Below are 8,184 nucleotides of genomic sequence, written 5' to 3'. Positions count from 1 at the left end.
TCCCTCACCACCCTACGCCACTATGAAAAAGAATCTTTTATCCTAACTCTCTGCTCAATCCTCAATCCATGCCAGTAGCTCACCTCAAACACCATGGGCCCTCACCTTACTCAGCAGCCTCCCGTGAGGCACCTTATCAAAGGCCTTTTGGAAGTCTAGGTAGATACCATCCACTGGGTTTCCCTGGTCTAATCTACTTATTACCTCTTCAAAGAATTCCAACAGGTTTGTCAGGCATGACCTCCCCTTACTAAATCCATGCTGACTTGTTCTAATCTGACCCTGCACTTCCAAGAATTTAGAAATCTCATCCTTAATGATGGATTCTAGAACACAACTGAGGTTAGGCCAATTGGCCTATAATTTTACATCTTTTGTCTTGATCCTTTCTTGAACAAGGGAGGTTACAACAGTGATTTTCCAATCATCTGGGACTTTCCCTGACTCCAGTGATTTTTGAAAGATCACAACCAACGCCTCCGCTATTTCCTCAGCCACCTCCCTCAGGACTCTCGGGTGTAGCTCATCGGGGCCAGGAGATTTGTCGATTTTTAGACCTTTTAGCTTTTCTAGCACTTTCTCTTTTGTAATGGCTACCACACTCAACTCTGCCCCTTGAATCTCCTTAATTGTTGGGATATTACTCATGTCTTCCACTGTGAAGACTGACACAAAGTATTTATTAAGTTTTTCAGCCATTTCCTTATCTCCCAGCACTAGCCTTCCTGCATCAATTTGGAGCGACCCAATTTCTACTTTTGCCTCTCATTTGTTTTTTACATATTGAAAGAAACTTTTACTATCATTTCTAATATTACTGGCTAGCTTACCTTAATATTTGATCCTCTCTGTACTGTGTCCTCAATTAAACCCAGAAAGTCCTGCCATTGTTGCTCTACTTTCTTCTCCACTAGGCTCTGCTTACAGTCGATTTTCTCTCATTCCCTCATAATTACCTTTGTTTAACTGTAACACCATTACATCTGATTTTGCCTTCTCTCTTTCAAACTGCAGACTGAACTCTACCATATTATGATCACTGCCTCCTCAGTGGTCCCTTACTTTAAGATCCTTTATAAAGTCTGGCTCATTACATAGAACTTAGTCCAGAATAGCCTGCTCCCTTATGGGCTCCAAAACAAGCTGTTCCAAAAAGCCATCCTGTAAGCATTCCATTAAATCCCTTTCTTTGGATCCATTGGCAACATTATTCACCCAGTCCACCTGCATATTGAAGTCCCCCATGGTCACCATGACCTTGCCTTTCTGACGTGCCCTATCTATTTCCCGGTATATCTTGCGCCCCTGGTCCTGACCACTGCTGTGAGGTCTGTACATAACTCCCATGATGTTTTTTAGCCTTTGTGGTTCCTCAACTCCACCCACACAGACTCCACATCATTTGACCCTATGTCATTCAGTGCCATAGATTTAATTTCATTCATAACTAACAAGGCAACCCTGCCCCCTCGGCCCACCTCCCTGTCTTTTCGATAAGTTATAAATCCTTGGATGTTTAACTGCCAGTCCTGAACCCCCTACAATTAAGTCTCTGTGATGCCTATCACATTATCATCGTTCACGATGATTTGTGCCGTTAACTCATCTACTTTGTTATGAATACAATGAGCATTCAGGTAAAGCACCTTAATGCTAATGTTTTTATCTTCATGACTTCCATCACCTCTAGTAGTATGTCCTAAGTCACCCGAGGCTGGAATCGAACCCGGCTCCCTGGCACTATGAGGCAGCAGTACTAACCACTGAGCCACTGTGCCACCGGTGAACTATGAGGAGTCTGTGAGATTTGAGGGAGGATGGAAGATATGAGCTTGGTTTGGGGAGGGTTAATGGAAATGAGGCCTGAGATTTGGAGGATATGAAGAAGTATATGCATCCTGGGATGTAGAAATTGTGGGGGGGGGGGTGGAATCGGGGTATCCTCAGGGGAGTAGGAGATATGACAGGAACAGGTAGGAACTTTTAAGTAGTCAGAAATATCATGAATCCACACTCTGGTTTCCTTGCAGGGGTGGGGGTCATGAACCATGACTCATTCAGAACCTTGGCATGCAACAGATTGAGATAATGCAGAGGCATGTGACTGTTGACTGGAATCGGTGGTGTGTATCAGGAATGAGCTGCTGTCCCCGTTCCTAAAACAAGAGGAGCAGAGGCGAGCAGCTAAACTGATTCCAAGAAAATCTATGCTGCGTGACATTTCAGGGACAATGGCTCTTTACTGGAATTGCTGTGCACACTCTGATCTGAGGACTGTGCTTGTAGAGCTCAGAGCTGCACTGAAATGCAAAGATACCATTATCAAATAGACACGTGCCTCCTCTGGCCAGAGCTGAGAGCAGATTGTCCCCAAGGGGAAGAAACAATCCAGAGGGTTTCTTAAACGTGTTGCAAGTAGGATCAGGGATCATAGTCAAAACTACAACAGGAAGTGAAAGATCATGTTGCGGTTTTACAAGATCTTTTAGAATTAGAATCCTTACAGTGTGGAAACTGTAGGCCCTTCGGCCCAACAAGTCCACTTTTGGAATACTGTGTACACCTCTGGGTAATATTAAATTGGGAAGGATGCAGAAAGAATTGACAAAGACGTTGCCAGGGTGGGACTAGCTTGGGTTGGGATATCTGGTTGGCATGGTTAAGTTGGACCGAAGGGTCTGTTTCCATGCTGTACATCTCTATGACTCTATGACTGGATGATTTGAGTTTGAAAGAGAGGCTGAAAAGCCTGGGTCTTTTTTCACTGGAGCCTAGGAGCTTAGGGGCTGACCTTACAGAGGTTTATAAAATCGTGAGGGGGTGGAGATAAGGTGAATAGCCAAGGTCTTTTCCCCAGAGTGGGAGACGGCACAATTTTAAGGTTAGAGAAGAACATTTTCACACAGAGGGTGGACCTAATGTGGAATGAACTGCCAGAGGAAGTGGTAGTTGGAGGTAAAGTTACAATAATTAAAAGACATTTGGACAGGAACATGAATAGGAAAGGTTTAGAAGGATATGGACTAAACACAGGAAAATGGAACTAATTTAGTTTGGGAAACGGTCATTTTCCAAAGGGTCTGTATCTGTGTGACTGTGTAAATAGAAACATGACTCAGCAATAAAAAGCAGGAAATGCTGCATATTCATCATGTGGGGACAGCAATATTATTAACCTTTTAACCTTTAATTCTCCTTTCTGATCATTTGTGTTTTTAATTTCGGTTTCCAGCACTTGATGTGTTTTGAATTTTATGCTTTTCTAAAAAAAATATAATTCAGCTATCCAGGCTGGTAAAAGAAAATGATGTTACTACTTGCTTTCAAGAGTTCTAAACGTTTCAGATTTGAAAGAACAGTCTGTGAAGAACAGTCATAACTTTTCAACCGACTGTGCTGTTGATGGCTGTTGGGCAGCTCGCCTTTTGCAGAAAGGAAACACCGAGAATTTTTAACTGCCAAATTTTGCTACAAACCAAGGGATCTCTATTGTATAGTAGTGTGTGTGTGTGTGAGAGAGAGAGAGAATGTGCGTGTGTGAGAGAGTGTGTCTTTGTGTGTGCAAGCGTGTGTGTCTGTGTGTGTGAGAGAGAGAGTGTGTGTGTGTGAGAGAGCGTGTTTGGGTGTCTGTCTGTGTCCGTGTCTGTGTCTGTGTCCGTGTTTGTGTCTGTGTCTGGGGTTGGTATCAGAGATATTATTCAGGTGAAGGCAGAGGGTTAGAGTTGGAAGAGGTGAGGGAGAAGGGAATTCAGTCTCTTCCAGTGCACCCTAGCATTACAGATGCCAATCTTCAGCCACTTGGCTTGCCTCCATGTGATATCAAAACTGGTTGGAAACACGGAATACTGCAAGGGCTATGAGCCATGACTTGTCACACCCCTACCCAAGCTGCTCCAGTACATCTTACAACACTGGCATCTACCCGACAATTGTAAAAATCCAACCTGGCCAATCACTGCCCCATCAGTCTACTCCAGGGGCATGTATAGGAGGGAGTTAAATGAAACGCTCGCACTTGTACACGGATGTCAATGAGAGTGGTCAAAACTGGTATGATTTTAAGGTTTTGAAGATCTCTGTAGTTGGGAAATCTGCACCCCATCAGCAGGAATATTTTAACAGTTACAAACACAAGGCGTCAGGGTGATCTGCTGAGGTATGGGAAGCAATACCTGCTGTATGTATAAAGCTGGGAGCACAAGGCCATAGGGTGACACAGGGCACAGTAGAATGGAGCTAAGGTCTTACATAGGGCTTTCAATGAAGAAAGGGGGAGGTTCAATTAGATTAAATTAGATTAGATTCTCCTCCAGTGTGGAAACAGGCCCTTCGGCCCAACAAGTCCACACCGACCCGCAATACACCCATACCCCTACACTTACCCCTTCACCTAACACTACGGGCAATTTAGCACGGCCTAATCTGCACCTCTTTGGACTGTGGGAGGAAACCGGAGCACCCGGAGGAAACCCACGCAGACACGTGGAGAATGTGCAAACTCCACACAGACAGTCGCCTGAGGCGGGAATTGAACCCGGGTCTCTGGCGCTGTGAGGCAGCAGTGCTAAGGAAATTTAACAAAAGGAATAAGAAAAAGGAGAGTGGAGGTGCAGGATAATAAAGAGGCCGCTCAAATCGCTCTCACTCACTGGAATGTCAGACCATGAACACACTGAGATCATGGCTAAAGCTTTCTGTTTTTCATCCCTTCCCTGGAAGGAGAAATCACAAATCCGCCTGTGGGAGCACAGCTCCTCCTGGGAGGAGGTTTGGATAACCAGCGTCTCATTATCACTTCGAGTCACAGAGATACGCAGCACGGAAACAGACCTGTCGGTCCAATTCGGCCAGATATCCTAACCTAATCTAGTCTCGCATCGGAGATGCCGGTGTTGGACTGGGGTCTACAAAGTTAAAAATCACACAACACCAGGTTATAGTCCAACAGGTTTAATTGGAAGCACTAGCTTTCGGAGCGACGCTCCTTCATCAGGTGTGTGCTTCCAATTAAACCTGTCGGACTATAACCTGGTGTTGTGTGATTTTTAATCTAGTCTCATTTGCCAGCACCCAGCCCATATCCCTCCAAACCCTTCCCCTTCATATACCCATCCGGCTGCCTTTTCAATGTTGCAATTGTACCAGCCTCCACCACTCCCTCGGGCACCTCATTCCATACATCCCTTCCTTTTCAGTCTTTTTGTTTGAGGTTATGCGATCATAGACAGAGGGAGAATGTGCAAACTCCACACAGACAGTCGCCCAAGATTGGAATCAGAACCGGGGTCCCTGGCACTGTGAGGCAGCGGTGCTAACCACTAAGCCACCATACCATCAGGCTTCCTCAATCAGACTTCAAGTCAAGCACCAACTATACCAGTGGGTTACGAGAAATAATTAGTGCAACTACAGGTTGTGCGCAATTTGGCAGACAATAGTAGAAAATAAAACTTTCCCTGACTTTGTGCCTCTCCTTTTTGGGCTCGAACAATTCAAAATGACACCTTCCGCTTTTGCAACAACTTTCAATTGGCCCACAGTCAAGTCGGTGGGTTTGGGGCGGATCTGGACTCGGGGAGGGAGGGATCTCCAACCCAACCTCGCCTTGAAATTGGAATTGGCCGGCTCCGGGAGCTTCCGGGCCGGGGATGGTGGCGCTGGAGGTGTCCCTCCGGATGAGTTCCCGATGGGTGCTGCCGGCTGCTCTCCTCTTCTCGGGATTTCTCCTTCTCCGGCCCCTCGACACGGAAGGTGAGCCGGAGAAATCGGCTTAAAACCAGGGCTGGTTCTGGGGATGGGGGGATTTGGGGATATGGGGGGATGGGGATCTGAGCTGGGTTTTCTCCTGTTAGTCCCTGCGGCGTAAGAAGTTTAGATGTGACCTTAAACAGAGGTTGGCAAAACCATGAGGATAAGGTGAAAAGCGGATGGCTTTCCCCTGGGGAGACAGATTTTGAAGGTGAGTGGAATAAGATTTTTGACGCCGGGGCAACTTTGGTTTTGCATTGAGAGTTGTTAGTGAATGGACTTCTCGAGGAAGTGGTGCCTGAATGATTTGGGGCAGTGCTCCGAAAGCTAGTGCTTTCAATTAAACCTGTTGGACTATAACCTGGTGGTGTGTGATTTTCTCTTTAACGTGGTGCATGCAGTTACAGTTACAGCCTTGAAAAGACAAGTTCATGAGTAGGGAAATGGACCAGGATCAGGCAAGTGGGATTAGTTTTGTTTGGGATTAAGGCAGGCATGGACTGAAAGGTCTGTTCCTGTGCTGTATGACTCTATAGCGCAGACTGGCAGCAGAGAGATCGGGAGATTTCAATCCCCTAACCATTCGGAGAATTTGTTGTGCTGTCTTCCCCTTTATCCCAAATTGGAAATGGCCAACTGAAAGTTGCTGGCTCAGTGTCTGATGTCTGTTCTCCTCCAGTTCTGCCCTCCTGAATGTCCCCAGGTTTAACAGCTTCACTGCTGGTGTCTATACCTTCAGGTGTGCCCACTCTCCTGGTATGAATTTGCCTCTGTACCTCCCTTTTCAACTTCCAGACCTGCCTCTTGGCACTTTGACGGTTGTTTCCCTCTTCTGAGGGAGTCAATGATCAGAGGGCATCCACGCAGAATAAGGGATCGCACATTTAGATTCCCGACAATGTGGAAACAGGCCCTTCGGCCCAACACGTCCACACCGACCCTCCGAAGAGTAACGACCCAGACCATTCCCCTGCATTTACCCCTGACTAATGCACCTAACACTGGACAACTTAGCATGGCCAGTTCACCCTAACCTGCGTATCTTTGGACTGTGGGAGGAAACCGGAGCACCCGGAGGAAACCCACGCAGACACGGGGAGAATGTGCAAACTCCACGCAGACAGTCGCCTGAGGCAGGAATTGAACCCGGGTCTCTGGCACTGGGAGGCAGCAGTGCCAACCACTGAGCCACTGGGTTGCCCTAAGACAGAGATGAGAATGAATTTCCCCTCTCACTCTGACCGTAGAGAATCTGTGGAATTCTTTACCACAGAGGGATGTCAGGGCTGGATTGCAAAATATATTCAGGGCTGAGACGGATAGCTTTTCAATCTGCAAGAGAATCCAGACAGGAAAGTGGGTATGAGGGTTACCAGATTAGCGTGACCGTATTGAATGGCGGAACAGATTCGATGGGCTGAATGGCCTACCTCTACTCCTGTGTTGGATGGTCTTATTCTCAGAATGAGCAGGATTTAGGGAGATAAGTTGCAAATTTTCTCTGCATTCAATGTACGTAATTTGTTTTATTCTGTGTGAATTTCCTTGGTCTGTACGTGTCGTTCCAAAACCAAATTCCGTGCTGGGAATGGTGTCAGCGTGCCCGCTGAAGTGGGCGGAAGCTCCGATCCAACACGTGGCGTTTATGGGATGGGCATGTGTATAGTATCATAGTAATAGAAGCAGGAGTTGGCCACTTGGCCCACCGAGCCCGCTCCACCTTTAATTAAGATCATCCATTGTCTCAGCTCCTCCTACCCGCATTATCCCTTAACTCCCCCTACCGTGCAAAAACCCATCCAACTGTCTCTTCAATATATTTAATGTAGCTGCCTTCCCTGCTTCCTTGGGCAGAGAATTCCATAGATTCACTCCTCTCTGGGAAAAGCAGTTCCTCCTCATCTCTGTCCTAAATCCATTCCCCCTAATCTTGAGACAATGTCCCTCGTCCTAGTCTCACCCACCAGTAGAAACAACTTGCCTGCTTTATCTTATCTGTCCCTTTCATAATTTTATAGGTTTCTATAAGATCCCCTCTCATTCTTCTAAATTCTAGCGAGTACAGTCCCCAGTGATTCAACCTCTCCTCATGGGGTAACCCCCTCATCTCCAGAATCAACCTGGGCCATCTCTTCTGCACCACCTCCAAGGCCAGTATATCCTTCCTCCAGTAAGGAGACCAGAACTGTGCACAATACTCTAGGCGTGGCCTCACCAACACCTTGTACAATTGCAGCGGTACCTCCCTGCTCTTAAATTCAATCCCTCTAGCAATGAAAGTTAATATTCCTTTTGCCTTCCTGATTACCTGTTGCACCTGCAAATTAACTTTTAGTGATTCATGTATGAGCGCTACTAAATCCCTCCGCACACCAGCATACTGCGAGCTTTCCCCATTTATATAATACACCGATCTACTATTTTTACTTCCAAAGT

This window comes from Chiloscyllium plagiosum, chromosome 37, assembly GCF_004010195.1.
Source record: "Chiloscyllium plagiosum isolate BGI_BamShark_2017 chromosome 37, ASM401019v2, whole genome shotgun sequence".
Lineage (NCBI taxonomy): Eukaryota > Metazoa > Chordata > Chondrichthyes > Orectolobiformes > Hemiscylliidae > Chiloscyllium > Chiloscyllium plagiosum.
The sequence above is the reverse complement of the archived record's forward strand: the minus strand, read 5'-3'. Positions refer to the sequence as shown.